Source organism: Bacillus rossius, chromosome 1 (genome assembly GCF_032445375.1).
Source record: "Bacillus rossius redtenbacheri isolate Brsri chromosome 1, Brsri_v3, whole genome shotgun sequence".
In the NCBI taxonomy this organism is placed as follows: Eukaryota; Metazoa; Arthropoda; class Insecta; order Phasmatodea; family Bacillidae; genus Bacillus; species Bacillus rossius.
In genome coordinates this window covers 263,896,620-263,913,333 of record NC_086330.1, presented here as the reverse complement: position 1 = coordinate 263,913,333, position 16,714 = coordinate 263,896,620, and the positions used below count along the sequence as shown (strand labels likewise).

The window sequence follows — 16,714 nt, the reverse complement described above, 5'->3', positions numbered from 1 at the left end:
GATCGGCCACGGTCGATTCCAAAACCATTGTATTCTGAACCCTTCGATCCTAATGGAATCGATGGAACCGACCGATTCCGGAATCGGAATCGACTAATCACTTGTAACTACCTATATAATGAAACGGCTCCGATAAAAACGAAGTCTTGAAAAAGTACTAAACAATGGCTTTGAAACTGATTTTTGACAAATAATGTTATTAAAATACTGCCTATCTTGTTAAAATTCACTAAACAGTAATAATATGATATATTTCTTTGTCTCTATGAACTTGGTTCGTGCCATCCGCGACAGATGGCAGCACCATGTTATACTTTTCCACTACATTCAACTTCCGTTTCATTTATGAAATTTCTCCTACCAAATGCCGTATACCGAAAGATAATATTTTTACACATAAAAAAATGAAATTTAGGTTGCGAACACTGGCGCATTACTTTAGCTATAAAATCTCTATTTTAAAAAATATACAAAGCATCAAAAAATTGATGCGACAAATTTGTTCAATAATTTGATACCCTATAAAACAATTTATAACTATTAAATCATTTAGGGTTTCATAAATGTTAAGCCTGTCATTAAAATATTTTTAAAACTCAACTCTGTCCACCCTGCGACCGCCATGGCATGTTTTTGACAGTTTTGCCCGCAAAAAAAAAAACAAAAAAAAAACTCAATGTTGGACCCACAAATCTTCTACTGCGCAGCTAGCAGGCGCGCTCTACCTCTTCGTTAGTCTGTGGTTGAGACATGTGCGCAGGCCGCAGTGTAGGCGGTGCGCGCAGATGGTCGGCGTGACAGGTTTTAGTGTTGCCAACTTCTGTGGAAATTCCCAGCTGAAAACTGTGCTCCCGCTACAACAGATTTCGACGAAATTTTGTACAAAGGGTTTTTAACCTTCTAGATTTTAATTTTGCGTACTTGGTAAGATATGGTCTGCTTGATTAACTACTCAATATATTGCAAAATAAACATCTCATCAAATAAGTTATCAAACAAAAAGGTTTCTACCTTTGACTTTCTATAATCCTTTATTATCAGCCTAGGTCTTAGTATACTAAGACTAACCCTTTCTGTTTTTTTCTATTTTAATAATTTTGATAGGTGTATTGTCATTTTTTAAGTGTGGGTTAAATAGAAGTGAATATTGATGTACAAAGGATCACTAACACCAGTATTGTACTTATGACGAAACTACATTTTATATACACTATCTCCAAGACTATTGATTACATCATCAACAATAATCGAGTCTAATTTTTAGCCACATGTAGTCAATGTGTGTAGTCAAATGCTTGTAAGTGTATAGTGTAACCACGTGTGTACCCAGATTACCATCTGTAGTCAAGAGGCTATCCGAATGTCTAAATATAGTCAAATGTTGCTTGTCTAGGCTAACTGGCCATGTGCGGCCGAGTGATAGTGACCTAATAGCCGCGTGATGACATGTAATCGTCAATGTGTGCGGACATGAGTGTGGTGAACATTGGAACGAAGATGAGTGCGGTGGTAAATGCCGAGATGTGCGTTGTAGTTGAATGATTGTGTGTAGCCAAGAAGGCAACTCAAATGTGTGAATCTAGGACAATTTGGTTACATAAAGGCTGGGGTGGGATATGATGGTGGTCTAATGTATGCTTGCAGCTATAATGATAGCTGAATGTATGTTGAGTATAACGGATCTACTAGGTATTTAGTTCGGAAACGCTGTGTCTATGTACTTGTAATGGATTTGTATAGCAAGCAAAAAATGTATAACGGTTTTTGGCTTGGAATGGTTTCTTGGTTGAAAGACCTATTCTTGTATGTTTTAATAGGTCCTTTAATAAACCTACTTATTACAGACAATGACTATTAGAGGCATAATGCATTACGGTATGGACCTGAACGCTTTATGGTTTCGATACTATTTACATATATAGTATGCGTAAAGTGGACTTATTACTTCCCTATAATACCTATGTGCCTAGCAGTGCATTGGAAGGCTCTCGTTGAATCGAGTGAGAAAATAAATTAATTTCTTTGGATCGTTGTATAGAAGTTTGATAGTATAGGGAGGACGACCGGTGACATCGTAATAGGATTTTTTTTACAAGGGAGCTCATTTAGACTTAATGCAAGGACTTTAATATTAGTTAAAGTTCATTTTTTGTGTATAATAACATTATGGATTATATATATTTATTATCTTGTGTATAAATTGTAATCGCAGAGATTTAAACCTATAACTTAATTCGATCGTTGATGGCTTTAATCAGGCGCGCAAATATGTGGGATTCGCAAGGAGGAAGGGGGGGGGGGAGACAGACGCGAAATCTGCGGCCCATGGAATTTTCGAGTGGTGTTAACGGACTGCACAGATCCACCCCCCCCCCCCCACCCCCTTTTCCCCGCACAGGGAACAGTGCCCATGGCTTTAATGCAATATTTAAAACTCGAATACTACAAACATCTACAAAAAATTTTTATCATCTAATTCTGGACCAAATCTCAATATGTATATTAATTTTAATGGGGCTTGAACTTATAACATTTTTAAGAGCAAAAAACCCTTACTTTATGAATACAAGTTTTAGAGATGATTGGCAACGAATGATTCGGTGCCTGTAATTGCAATAGAGGGTCATGGTTTCAAATACGTATATCTTCAACATGTCCCTTAACTCAATTATAATTCAAGAACAGTTCATAGACTAACAAATTGCGGTTGTAACTCAAAAAACCAAAAATAAAAAAAAAGTGTTGTAGTTTTAGAGTTTTAGACATTTTTTCCAAAAGTTTTTAATTCCCCAATTGCACCCAAATTATTAGATCCTGTGTCTACAAATTGTATGTTACAAAATAATGAATGACCCTATTGTCGATCGAAATTTAAAAAAAAATTAATAATCAAATATGCTATACCTATGAGGGGAAAAATTTCCTTCGCTATACTTATGCGCCAAAAATTCTTAATCGGGTATTTTGAGTATTTATACTATAAAAAAATTGTTATGCTAACTTAGCAAGTTATTTGCTTGAATGAGAAATTATTTCAAATTACTTTCTAAGTTGGTATAGTTATTTTTTTTACAGTACAAATAGTCAAAGTTACCCGATTAACGATTTTTGCCGCATAAATCGTGCAAAGGATTTTTTTTTTTTCTCGAAAGGTATGGCATGCTTGATTTCATTTTTAACTGTTATCAATAGTATGGTTATTCACGATTGTGTAACAAACATTTGAAGTTACAGCATATAATAATTTGGGCGCAGTTGGGTATTTTAAAATTTTTAAAAAGGCCAAAACTCAAAAACTTCGACACCTTTTAATCTTTTTAAAAATTCAGAACCGTAATTAATTGGCCTATCAACTTTTTCCAGCTTAACGTTGGGTTATGGGACATCCACATAAGTAACTTATTTAGAAATTTAAAAATAAACTCCATTTAAGGTTTAAAATAAAGCTATTTTTGCGATACTAGTGGCCAATACCGACAAGGTACAAAATGTGGCTGCTGGCGGCAGTAGTGAGCCCTGCAGGCGACACTAGCGCGGCCTGGCACACAGGCTGTGAGATAACGCAGAGAACTGGTACGAAGTCGAAGTCGTGGTCGACACCGAGGTCTCCATGCAGCGGAAACACCCGAGCATGGCCGAGGGTCAACGTAACACAAGTCATCAAACCACTGTCTTATAAAATATGAGTTGTGTCACTACCTACCATATTGCACTACTTATATTTATATTTTCTAAAATCGTTAGGATTAACTACTTCTATAGGGATCCACACACGTTACGCCAATTATCAGAGGAAAAAAAAAAACTGTGCAGGCAAAGTCTTCGGGATTATCGGAAGCGGCCTGAATATATCCTTCTCCACACACGTCACGGAAATCCTGTGCGGAATAACTGTGCTTGAATGGCACAGAACGTGTTCAGAGGTGACAATGGTATTATACGAATTGTTGGCTGTTTTTGTGTGTTAAGTTGCGAGACATGTAATTAAAAAACCTATATTGTAGAAGTAACTAAGTTACTTACTTTAATAGACCGAAGTAGGTACCACAATTTCGGTTTGTAAACTTCATCACTTCAAGCTCCAGACTTCATTGTTTCTTAATTTTTGTTTTCTGTCTCCTTCATGAACCCACTCAATTTATTTTTACTATAATGTATCTTGTGGCATTTGGTTCAAAGTTTTTGTTTTAATATTTTTTTCTAAATGCCCATAGGCATTTTTTTCCTTCGATCATGGTACTCGTCACTTTTCACCAGCCAAAGACATGGTTGTAATAAACTTCCATTACCTCGCGTGACGTAATAACTGCAGCATCAACTGAACTGGGATGGCGACGCGAGGCCACACTCGCGCAGTCCAGCAGTGCGCATGCTTAACTGATAGTTAACGTTCGTCTCCGGCGGCCAGAGGTGCCTTGGCGTGACTCCAGCTCACGGCTGCCTGCCTTCCGCAAGTATCCATATTATCAATAGGCTGCATCAAGACTCCCGCCTACTTGTCGTAGCCTACGAGCGCTGCCGACTACTAGGCGGCACGACTACTGCTGAATGCTGGGAAATAGCGTTATTCTGTTTTACTACGCCCACGAGCCGAAGCTGTCAAGATGGAGGGCTTGCCTGTGTGGCAGCATGCATCCGCATACGTTCGTGTTTGTGGACATCGGGAAACGTACAAAAAATATTGGCATGTCAAAAGAAAATTTTGTTATAATGAAACAATCCTGTAATAGATTTGGTAAACTTAAATAAGTGTAACATGAAATAATCACAACTTTAAGAATTCTTGATCACTCTAGCGTTTTTACATTTATGAGGTATCGTCTCAAAAATGTTGTTTGTGTGTCTGTAGCACAACGGTTAAGTGTATGGCGTCAATGAACGAATAGCGTAGTCTTGCGTAAGACGTGGATCGAATATTATCATTGCATTTTATTTTTTAATAGCTGAATCACATGGCGTTGTCCGGGCTAAATCACCCTTGGGAGCTGATTTTCGGAAAATCTCGTTCTCAGTTGATGGCTATGTACTATAAGAAACTTCACTGCATAGTTTCAAGTTTGTAGGAAATATACTTGAAAAACGGGAAATTTTTATCTTTATCACCCTGCAAATTTTGAACTTTGTTGAAATACGTTAAATTTTGATTTTACGCCTCCGCAACCATCCATATTAGCTGATTTTCGAAAAAAACATGTTCTCATTTTATGGCTATGTAATATAAGGAACACTAATGCTGAATTTTAAGTCTTTATGATATATATTTGAAAATCGGTAAATTTGATCTTTAATGCCCTCAGAAACCCACCTTGGAGGTTGCTGTCAGGAAAACCCAGTGCTCAGTTAATGTGTACGTAATATAAAGAACATCCCTGTTGAATTTCAAGTCTGTAGGAGATATGCTCCCCCGCAACCCGCCTTGATAGCTGATTAAGATCTCTAAGTGAGTAAAGAATTAAAATGTAAAGAAAGTCGCCAGGAGACGCAGAAGGCATCAACAATGCAATATTTTCTCTAAATTTCATGCTTCTAGACCAACTGGTTTAAGCTTTGCGTTGTCTGTCAGTCAGTGTTAAGAATTATATTAAGATGTACTTCATTATTGCAATATGTACTATGTGCCTCATGGAAAAATTATTATCACTTGCAATTATTTCTCTAATTGCTTTTATAACTTTTAATGCGTATTTGTGCCAGTTTGTTCGGTTATTTCACACTAATTATGACTACGGAATTTTTTTAAATTTCAACATAAAATTAACAGCAAAACTCAGTAATTTAAAATAAATATAAATGTTTATTGAGCTAGTAACTGAAAGACATTTATAAAGAAGCGAATGTCCATATTTTATTGATGTTTTAACGAACAATTGACAGGAGCGGGAAAAACGTTAAGTAAAAATGCGAGGTGTTTTCCTTTCACTTAGAATTTTAGTTCATGATGGGGATTTCACTTATCTTACTCTGATTGTTGCTTGTTTATACCCAAAAATAATAATGGTTTATTAAAAATGATTGAATCGTTGGCAATTTGAATTTATAAGATGAACACATTTATTACTGTGGACGTGGACTATCTCTATGAATTAAATGCATGTCATTTTACGATTAAGTATGTATCACAAGTATCCTACGTTAAATAAAACGCGAATTCTTTTATATACATCTTAAAATATTATTATATGACTACATTCCTAAATTATCCCACCAAGAAAACCTTCATCTCATTTAGTCGAGAGTTGGACAGAATTTTTTTCAATCCACAGAACTTTTGGTACGTGAAGTGTAGAAGAAAAATATAAAAGATCAATTCCGATGTTTAAATTATTTGAGAATAAATTGCTTACTTTTTTTTGTTTTCAGTATTTGGTAAAATTTACAGCAAAATGTTTATTTCTATCCAGCTGCTATACAACACCAAGGAAAATAAACTAAATTTATAAAAATACTAGCTGAAGTAACCGGCGTAGCCCAGGCTAAAAACAGGGTGAAGGGGATGTTTGTAGAAATCGGATGGAGACAGTAATTGTCTTGTTAATTTGAACGTAAAGTGTACAAAATTTCATCAAGGGTTGCCCAAATTCTTATTTAGAGGTAGAAAAAGGTAATGTAGATTGAAAAAACCAGGGCGGGGGGGGGGGGGGGAGGTGCAGTTGCGTAGTCAGGATTTGTGTATGGGGGGTGTTAAGAAGCATACGCCCCCCCCCCCCCCCGTATTAAAGCGGGGGGTCCGGGGGTCCTCCCCCGGGAAAATTTGGATTTTAAGGTGTAAAATAATGCTATTTTAGCAGTTTTCGGTACTTAAACTTAATTATTGTAATGGTAAAAATTTTATTAATTTTAATATGAAATTTGTTTGAGTGATCAATAAGCAAATAATTAAAGATTTGGAGCTAAGGGGGGGGGGGGGGGTGAACCCCTAACCCCCCCCCCCCCTGGCTACGCCCCTGGGGAGGTGTAAGGCAAGGAAACTAGTGATTCAAAATCTCACGTATTCAATTACCTTTTTGTTAAAATCAGATGTAGATGGTAATGATCTTCTCATTTTTAACGTCAAGTGTGCTAACTTTCATCTAGGACGGCCAAAATATTGCGTAAATGGGCATGATAGGGTAATGGGGGTAATTATTTCTAAACTTCATGTAAGAAGCAGGAAAAAAAAAGGTAGGTTTAACAGTAATTTTAGTTTTACTTTCCATATCAAGTGTGAAAAATTTCATCAAAGAGTGAAAAATTCTTTTTAAATGGGTGGTAAAAGGAACTGGGGCAGTTTTTATAAATATCATGTATTAAATTACTTTTTTTTTTCATGAAAATATATGTAAACCGTGACTTTCCACCTCTTTTGAATGTCAAGTGTGCAAGATGTTATCAAGTTGTACCAGTACTATGCTTTAAGTGGTGGGAAACATAGACGAGGTGGTTTTTCGAAACCTCGTATAGATAATTTAATGAGGGTAAATTATAATGAAAGTAAATAGATCATTTTTTCTTAACTTGCAAGTCGAGTTTGCAAAATTTCATTAATAAGTACCATAATACTGCTTCAGATGTAGTAAGGGGAATTAGAGGTGGTTTTTCGGGATCTTAAGTAGACAGGGGGATGGGAGATTTTTTTTTTTAAATCGGCCATAGAGATTTATATTCCTCTTAATTTTTACGCCAAGTGTGCAAAATTTTTTTTATAAATACCAATATGTTTTAAGGGATGGGAAAGAGGGACGGGGTGGTTTCTGAAACCTCATGTGAACAGTAAGATGAGGGTGGCTACTTTGAAATAAGATAAAAGCAGTATTTGCTCTTGTTTTTAACATTAATTGTGCTTAATTTTATTTATATTCATCAACTTTATGCTTAAAGAGATAAAAGGGGTGGATAGGCTGGTTTTTCAAAATCTCGTGTAGGCAATGACCTTACACTTTTTCCTAAATTATATATTGAACAGTAATTTTCTTCTTATTTTACATGTCCTGTGTGCAAATTTTCATCACGAAGTATCAGATTTATGCCTTAAAGGGTGGGGAAAGGAGGAGGGGTAGGTTTTTCGAATGTCAATAGTGCAAAGTTTCATCGCAATCGGGACAAACAAACAAACAAGCTAACTAACATTAATTATTATATACATACATAGATTATACAATATGTTTTCTTGCTTTGGCTTTGGTTGCATACTATTTGGTTGTGGAAGTAAAATAATTATTGCTATGTCAAAAGTGAGGTTTTACGTAAAACATGTGTCAACGTGGTGAAAAATCAATGAATGAAATGTCGTAGTGGACAGTTCAGCAGCGATTCCTTCATTGATTTAAGAAACTTTAAGCTCTAACTAAACCTTACGAAATGAAATGTTTTGAATTTTAAACTTATTAGATTTCTTATTTCACAAATTCTTCCTATCCAAAAATTAATTACTCAAATTAAAACTAGTTTAATAAAAGGAAATAACAACATATTTCACTAGCACAGTTCAAAGAATATTATTTGCATTTAAATAAATTTTGTGATTGTTATCGACTGCAGAGACACTTTAGGTTGCCTTACACGATACATCTTCGGTGATGCCCATGGATATAAAAGTGGGCATTACAGTTTGTATAGCAGTACAGAAGAATGAATTAATTATTCACACACACGATACCTAAAGTGCGAACAGAAAAACAGTCACCTTAGTTGCGGACCAAATCAGCTGCATATAAGAGTACTAAAAAACATATTGCTTTAATTAAACCAAATATTAAAAAACCCCGAATATTTTAGAAGTGGAATCTAAAATGATGTAACTTTAGGAATGGATTTTTGTTATTTTATATTCTATAATTCACTTGCAAGAATTACAACAAAGTTTTCTTAATACATAATTTTGATTTAAAGAAATTGAATTTTTTTGTTAAGCTATTTTGAAAATATAAGATATAAGGGAATTTGGGGGGGGGGGGGGGGGTGATTTAATGAATGTTTTTTTATGATATAACCACAAAACTAAAAGCAATCTGTCACGTCATATAGATAATTCGTAGAAATAATTGTGTTCATGTAACGTTACGAGTTCAAAATGCTACCAAGTTTACTTTATTAAATTTTGATTAATTATTTACATCTTTAACTAATTTGAAAAATTGTGAAAACGTTTGCTACCATACAAGACAAAGTAACAAGCACATTTTGACATAATAGTAATACCCGTCATTATTAAATTCTCAGTGAAATAAATCCATGTAACAGGAGAGCAGTTTCTATAAACAATTCGTTTATTCATTAATAATGCATGGATACTTATTTACTTAGAAACGTTGGAGTATTCGATTTTAAATTTAAACTAACATATTTCTGCTTGAAGTGCAATTTATGTATTGCAATAATCATTCATATAAAAAATTTAATGTTTTTTTTTCCAGTGACGAATTTCAACAAAATCTAAAAAATAACAGTATCGCAATTGAATACGCATGCTCCGTCATGGTGCTATAGTAGCACGATGTAAAAACAGTATTAGGTTGTGTTTAATCCGTATAATGACGCCAGATTTATAATGTACTTTTTAATTTGTGATTACTCCTTGTTATGACTACTTACGTTTACAAAATGTATTCCAGAATAGTTTTGCTACTATAAATTTTCATTCGGCACACCAATACGTATGGTGAAACCTCCAATGTTCTCGATTTGGAATATATATTTATATATATGTGTGTGTGTGTGTGTGTGTGTGTGTGTGTGTTTATGCTGCAACACGTGGGTCCTCCATGTTGACGACCTCGGTTCGTCGGTAGCGATGACAGGTTCTCCCGCCTGTGGACCATTGTGGTATTCTCAAACACTAACGACAAGCCACAGGCGGGAGTTCGACCGCACCTCGTCATTCACAACATATCGTCAATTTCCAAGCTCCTGTGCACGAGGCTACAGTCACTGGCCACATGAATGAACCGGTCAAACGGAACCATCCACATGCAATATCATTAATGGGCATAGCCTCGCGTCTGGGGAGCTCTTAATATGACAATCTGGTTGTAGCGAGTGCCAGTTGTTGGTATTTGATAATACCACGACTAGGGTACTCGAAACCGTAACCGATTTTCATAACCGGGAATTTTGGTACTATTATTCAACGGAACCGAGAATTTTTGGGTACGTTTGGTATTAGGTAGTAGTTATTTTATATATTAATAATGGTGCAGCAGTCAGTGATTGAAGTTTAGAAGTATTAATTGTTAATTTTGAATGATTAAACAAGTTTTAGTGACCAAAAGTAAAAAAAGATAAACATTTGTGATACAATTTTTTTATTGCAAAAAGTATCTACTAACGTGAAAAAAACAGTCACTTTATTCTCAGCCTTACTCTCAATCTTAAACAATGGGGAAAACAATTTAAAAAAAAAATACAACGTTACATGCAGAACACCTGCACAACAACCACAGGCATACAGCAGTCCGAACACAGACTGAGAAGCGCGGCAGACTCACCCCCCTCACCCCGTCCGCATCGACCGCCTCGCCAGGGGAGAGTATAAAATAGTAGAAACCTTATAGCGCAATAAAAAAAGAAATTGCACGCTGTCAATGTCGAATACCCAATGTACCGAAAGAACCGGGAATCAATTTTGAATCCCGGTTCTTTTACTACATCAAGAGTAGCGGGAATTCCCGGTTGTGAACCCCAACCACGACACGCACCGCAGGCGGGGAACCCGACAACCTTCGCCTGCCGCCTGCTCGCGGTGTGCATTTGAGTCTCGAGCCCCTGGGTAGTCCTCCACAACTGCGCAGTTGCGAATATCCCGAAGGTCTGGTCTGCGCAGTTTTTTTTCTTCTAGAGATTTCCGTAGCGGGCGTGGGAGCCATTGAAGATGAAGATTTGATACATTTGCGTAGCCGAGACCTCGAAACGGCACAGCATATGGACATATATATTACTCCTCAGTGGCGGACGAAGCTATGAAAAAAATTTGTGATACTTTGGTGAGATGGTGTGTTGTTTTTGGTAATGCATGGTGAACTTGTCACAACGCCTGGAATACAAGCTACGCAGAAAAAGACTCATGTTGAGATTGACCATGTTAAAGTTGTTGTTTTTGGTTGACTTAAGATTTTTGAACTCACAATTGCTAACTTTATATATTTATTTATATGTGTTACATTTTATCTTTCGGTATACGGCATTTTGTGAAAGTAATTTCGTGAATGGAACGAAAGTTGTATAGAGCGGAAGTGTGCACCAACAACAGTGCTGCCATCTGTGACGGATGGAGTGAACCAAAGTTCACAAAGACAAAACGGAAACTTTATAGTATTAACTGTTTAATGTATTTTAACAAGACGGGCAGAATTTTAATAAAATTATTTTCAAAAATCAGGTTCAAAGCCGGGGTTTTGTATTTTATAAAGGGTTTTTTTCTTCGCTTTTAATGGAGCCGTTTCATTAAATAGTTTAAAATCTCTGTCTGCAAATCGAATTATTCAATAGTCGACGTAACTACTCCGGCAAACGAATTCGAACGGCGGGTGCGGAAACTACGTGTGATTCGCGTCCGCCCACCACAGTTCAGAAATACAAAGAGGAAGGTTATGGTACCAACTGTTTAATGAATTTCAACAAGGTGGGCAGTATTTTAATAGAATTACTTGTTAAAAATAAGGTTCAAAGCCAGGGGACTTTTTTCAAGGTTTTTACTATTTTATCGGAGCAGCTTAAGGTAAGAACGCATGAGTTTGCTCGTTACCGACGTTCATATTACACATACATGGCGAGTACTTAAATACTCGCTCACCTGAAAGCATTCCTGCATCCGCCATCCGTCACCGTGACTCCTCGCGGCGTGCAGCCGGGGCGTGAGCGAGGCAAGGCGACCCGGTCTGGTGGGAGAACAGTCAAGTTGGTAACACGTGGCGTGGGCTGTGGTGGGCTGTGGTGGGAGGGCGCGTGGGTCGCGGGCCGCGTATCAATGGACTCCCTCGCAGCTCTGCCCGGCGCGGCAACACGGCCACCTTGCAGCCGGCTGCGGGCAGGGCTTGCGACCGCCAGCTCTTTCACTCGCGGCTGTCAGCTCATGTGCTCACGAGATTTGTTATTTTATTATAAAATTAAATTTTTTACTAAGATTTTAAATGTTTATAATTACATATTTTCAACATAGCGAAAGTGAAAACATAATTCAAAATTGCGGAATCCAAAATGTTGGAAAGTTCTATAATCCGAAACCTAAGATGGCGGTCAGAATCAAGCTTAAGGTCAAATGCCAAGGTCACAATCTCCCTAGATGGTGGTTGTGAAGCCACAATCCAAGATGACGGACTGGCACCACGCCCTGAATCCCGGGCCCGGACTGACATATATATGTGGTCTAATTAAAAGTATTTGACCAAAAGTAAATAATTATTAATATTCCATATTTTGTTCTAAAGTGTATTGGTTAAATAGCATAGGTATGGAAGTATAAGTATATGGTTTGGTTTTCGCTATCCAGTAAATATATTTTAAAAAATTGGTTAGACCGACTTTTAAAAGCGGAAGAAACATTTAGACGGGCGATTTTTGTTCGCGTAGAATCGGATCGGAAAAGTAACTCAATGACTTGATAATCGACAGCAGATGCTTCGAAGGTAGGCCAATCTTCGTACTACGCCTGGGAGGTAGTCCACAACTATTTCCCTGACTCTGTTACACCTCTCACGTTTCAATTCTTGCAGTGCCACGAGTATGCACTGGCTGTTTGAAACGTTAGTCGCGTGATTTATATAAAACAAATTATTGAAATCATTAACTTTGGTAAAAGAGAATACTGTGATTTGCAGCGCTACATATTACATGTGTTGTTCTAATCTGGAAAACCATAGTGCGATTTATGACACGAAAGTCTCAAGTACTCTGGTTTTTGTACAGTAAATGAAAGCTAGTGTTAATATGGCCGTCTGGCTAAATCCCTAGGAGACGTGCAGAGATCCATTTACAAACCGCTCAAAATTTACTAAACGTGTCGGATTTGAATAGCGTTTTAAGTGCAAGATTCGTTTCATGGTATAGTCCGTAACATGTCCTTTGTGTACAGTGACAGAGGCTAAAACGTTAAATTTCACGGAGGTTTTTAGTATGAAACATTCTACCTAGAGTATTGTAAATGGTGTAGGAAAGTGCGTTTAACTTTAATATTCCACTAACAAATCACAGGGTCACCGCTCAAGGCCCCGTAGAGGCGACTGCTCGCCAGTTCGGTGCCTGGCGCACTACTCAATAAATCCGAGTGTGGTCTGTTTACGAAAAGCTTTTAAGAGTTCGCTGAGGGCTGAAAAGTACTTATGATTTCGGATTAAGTTTTTAAACTGTATTTTTAGAAGAGTTCAAATGGCTAAAAGGCGTTTTTCCGGAGTAATTTTAATGGGTAAAACAATCGGTACAGATTCCTGAAAGCACTTAAGGGACTTGCATTACACATTTATATTTATTTATCCGCCATGTAATGTTACGGTCACCGCTCAAATGTCACAGTTTTCCTGTGACGACGAGAAGGCTGCGCGCCAGTTCAGAGCCTTGCGCTTAGAGTCGATACCGCATTATAAAAACCAGAGAGCGTCGCACTTATCATCCCACCTCACTAACACACACATACACCGACTAGACGGGCCCTTAAGGTAATGAATTAATATGCAAACTAGTAATTTCTGCAAAATTTATCAATCAGATTAAAACATGGAGTTCTTAGTTGCTAAGAAAATAAAATTCACAAACGACTTTTCAAAAGCACTTCTTTTCTGTGTAAATTATATCTGTGCACATTTAAAAACAATGGTTTGTTTTTTTATGTGTAACATCTTAGCTCTCAGTAAACGGCATTTGGTAGGAGTAATTTCGTGAATGGAACGGAAGTCGCGTGGAACGGAAATGTGTAACCACGATGCTGCCATCTGTGGCGGATAGCGCAAACCAAATATCACAAAGCCAAAGGGAAACGTCACAGTATTAGCTGTTAAGTGAATTTTAAAATTTGGGCAGTATTTTAGTACAATTTCTTGTAAAAAAATAAGGTTCAAAGCCGGAGTTTAATATTTTTTCAAGTATTTTTTTTTTGCTTTTATCGGAGCCGTTTCGTTATATCGTTTTAAAATGATTCTATATTCGACGTAGCTGCTCCGGCAGCGAATTATAGCTGCGGGTGCGGAAATGCGTAAACATACATGTGAATCGCGTCCAGAAATGTATTCGAAAATAAAATTGGCGTTATTTATTACGCTATGTGTTATTTTAAAGAATTCTACGTTAAATTTCGTGTCCGAATTTCGTACTACAAGTGTATTTGCAACATGAATTCGCTCGATACCGAGGTTAGATGTTTCAGATCTCTGGCGAGTACTAAAGGACTAGCTCACATTATTGAAGTTACCTATACTTCTTTAGGCGTGTTATGAAAAAAATGATGAGTGAATTTTTACGATGGATGGAAAAAGGCTACATACAATTAAAAATTATATATGTACCTACTGTTAAATCTTATACATTAGTGATTGATACTGAATACTGGTCCATATAATTAAAAACATCTATTTATTGGGAAAATTAGTATTATACATTATGTTTATAAACTTTTTAACTGTATTTTCAAGTGTATATATGTATGTAAGTGAGGTTATGTTCACTTAATGTATAATTTATTTGCATCATAAATTATAAATTTACATTATGATTTAAAAAATAATTAAAATTAATAAATTATAGTAAACATTCAGCATATTTATTGATTTTTATAATTTATTAAAATTTATCTCTATTAGTTACTAAATTAAAAATTAATTTTAAACATGTGTAACTTATATTAATAATTAATACTGAGTATTTAATTAAAAATGCGAATTTTATTGAATTTATAATTTACCAACCGTATTTATATTATTACTCCAGTCCTTTTATCATTTTATTTCTATTAATTATTTGCATGCAAAAGTAAAGTTAATTTTTTTATTACGCCAAGTAAATATAACTTCTAACGCGCGTACATGAGTATTTTTTACATCTGGGTAACGTTGCGACGACAGCGTAATAATCAGGGAGGGAAACACGTGACCGCACAGTACAGGGATGCTGAGGCAGGACTGGGGCTCGGCCTGCAGCAAGGAAACGCTAAAATCATCTTTATTGTTCTCATTTTTAATTCTTGGACTTATAACATTATAAAAATATTTGCGAGTCCCTTGTCGAAATTTAAGTCTCTGTTTGGCTTAGAAACTTTGTTTTTGAGAGTTCCTTTTTTTTACAAAATTTTCAGGGGAGAATTTCCCCCTACCCCCAGCCCCCCTTTCCACTGTGGGGCATTCCATACTCCTAGATTCCTCGGTAAGCATCCCCTTTAAAATATTAAGTTCCAGCAAATTTGAATGGCCCAGGGTCACATAGAGTCTATTCCAGCGGAGAATTTGATGTCAAGAGCTACGTAGAGCCAATGAACATGTGTTTCACATATGTCACATGTGGCTTATTCGGAAGTTGAAACAATTTCGTCGAAGGAAGCAAGTCTCATTGCGAGCAGCGTACTGCTTGTAAAACCATGTTGCGTCACACAATGTCCAAAAAACTACAGACCTAAGTCATCACGCTTGGGAAGATGTTTCCTTTCAAAGAAAGACTGTTGTGAAAATAAAACTTGCGATTAGTTGCTCGTAAACAATGGTAGTAATGGTACTTGTTATGATCCAGTAATAGAGCATCTTTTGCACGAGGCCCAGGAAGCAAGTCTGGAGGAGGGGGAGGGGGAGGGGGAGGGGGAGGGGGTGTTTACCTGTACCCTCCTCCCTGCACTCGAGGAACAGAAACATGGAGTCGGGAGCTGTCAGTAGGCAGCGTGATGTGACGTAGTTGGAGGCGCTTGTTTACTTCGCCATCGTCACAGTGCAGTGCTGCCAACTGTCTGGCACACCCATCAGTAATCACATTCATTCATAAAACATAACACATGCAAAACAAATACAAAATAACACTCTCTACGATACAGTGACTCGCTAACTAATTTATTTTTTAAAAAACTTTAAAAAGTATACAGTTTTTCAAACCATTTAATATTAAAATGCTAAAATAAGTTTCAGGATTTCTATTTATGTTAATTACTTTACAAAAGGTTTACCTTCCTATTACAGGAGCCAGAATTGTTGTACGAAACTTTGATACACAAAACATTTTAGGCGTGACATTAATTTTCTCTGTTTCCGCAACAAATAAATAATCCTCCGTAATTTCGTTAATGGGTGACAAAATCCAGTAATATCAGGTAAACCTTCGCTGCACTAACATTGAGAAATGGTGCTAGACGACATCTGATGATGGTTAGTAGGTAGGAATTAGAATCTCCGTCGTTAAACACCGCCGTTACCATAAAACACAGTTATTTAAAACTGTTTCAACAGTGCAAACACTACACTTCAGCCAACGTTTTTGGCGTCTAACCAACATGGCGCACACCATAATCTGGAGGGAAAAAAATATGGGTAGGCTGTATTTTGGACTATAGTCGCCAGGGGTTTGTTTTATAAATTTCCATCGCACTGAAAGGGAATCATATTTGAATTACATTTGAATTGATAGTTTGGCGGCTGACAAACAAAGTCAGCCTCGTTAGGGGGCTCGTTTTGCTCCACTGGCTCATATCTCTCGTGTTTTTTTTTTGCCTCATTCGATACCTACATTTCTCTGCAATTAAATTGCTTCTTATCGGGTGATTTCGCTTATTTTCTTT

General features: G+C 36.7%; 1 protein-coding gene across 1 annotated transcript in view; it reads right to left on the bottom strand.

The window, feature by feature from the left end:
- LOC134527545 (protein slit-like) overlaps window positions 1-15,831 on the bottom strand; it is a 110,758-nt gene extending 94,927 nt beyond the window's left edge. The window contains exon 1 of the mRNA XM_063360315.1: window positions 15,764-15,831. The gene's annotated coding sequence lies outside the window, so the exon portion shown is untranslated. The remainder of the gene's footprint in view (window positions 1-15,763) is intronic.
- Window positions 15,832-16,714: the final 883 nt, after the last annotated feature.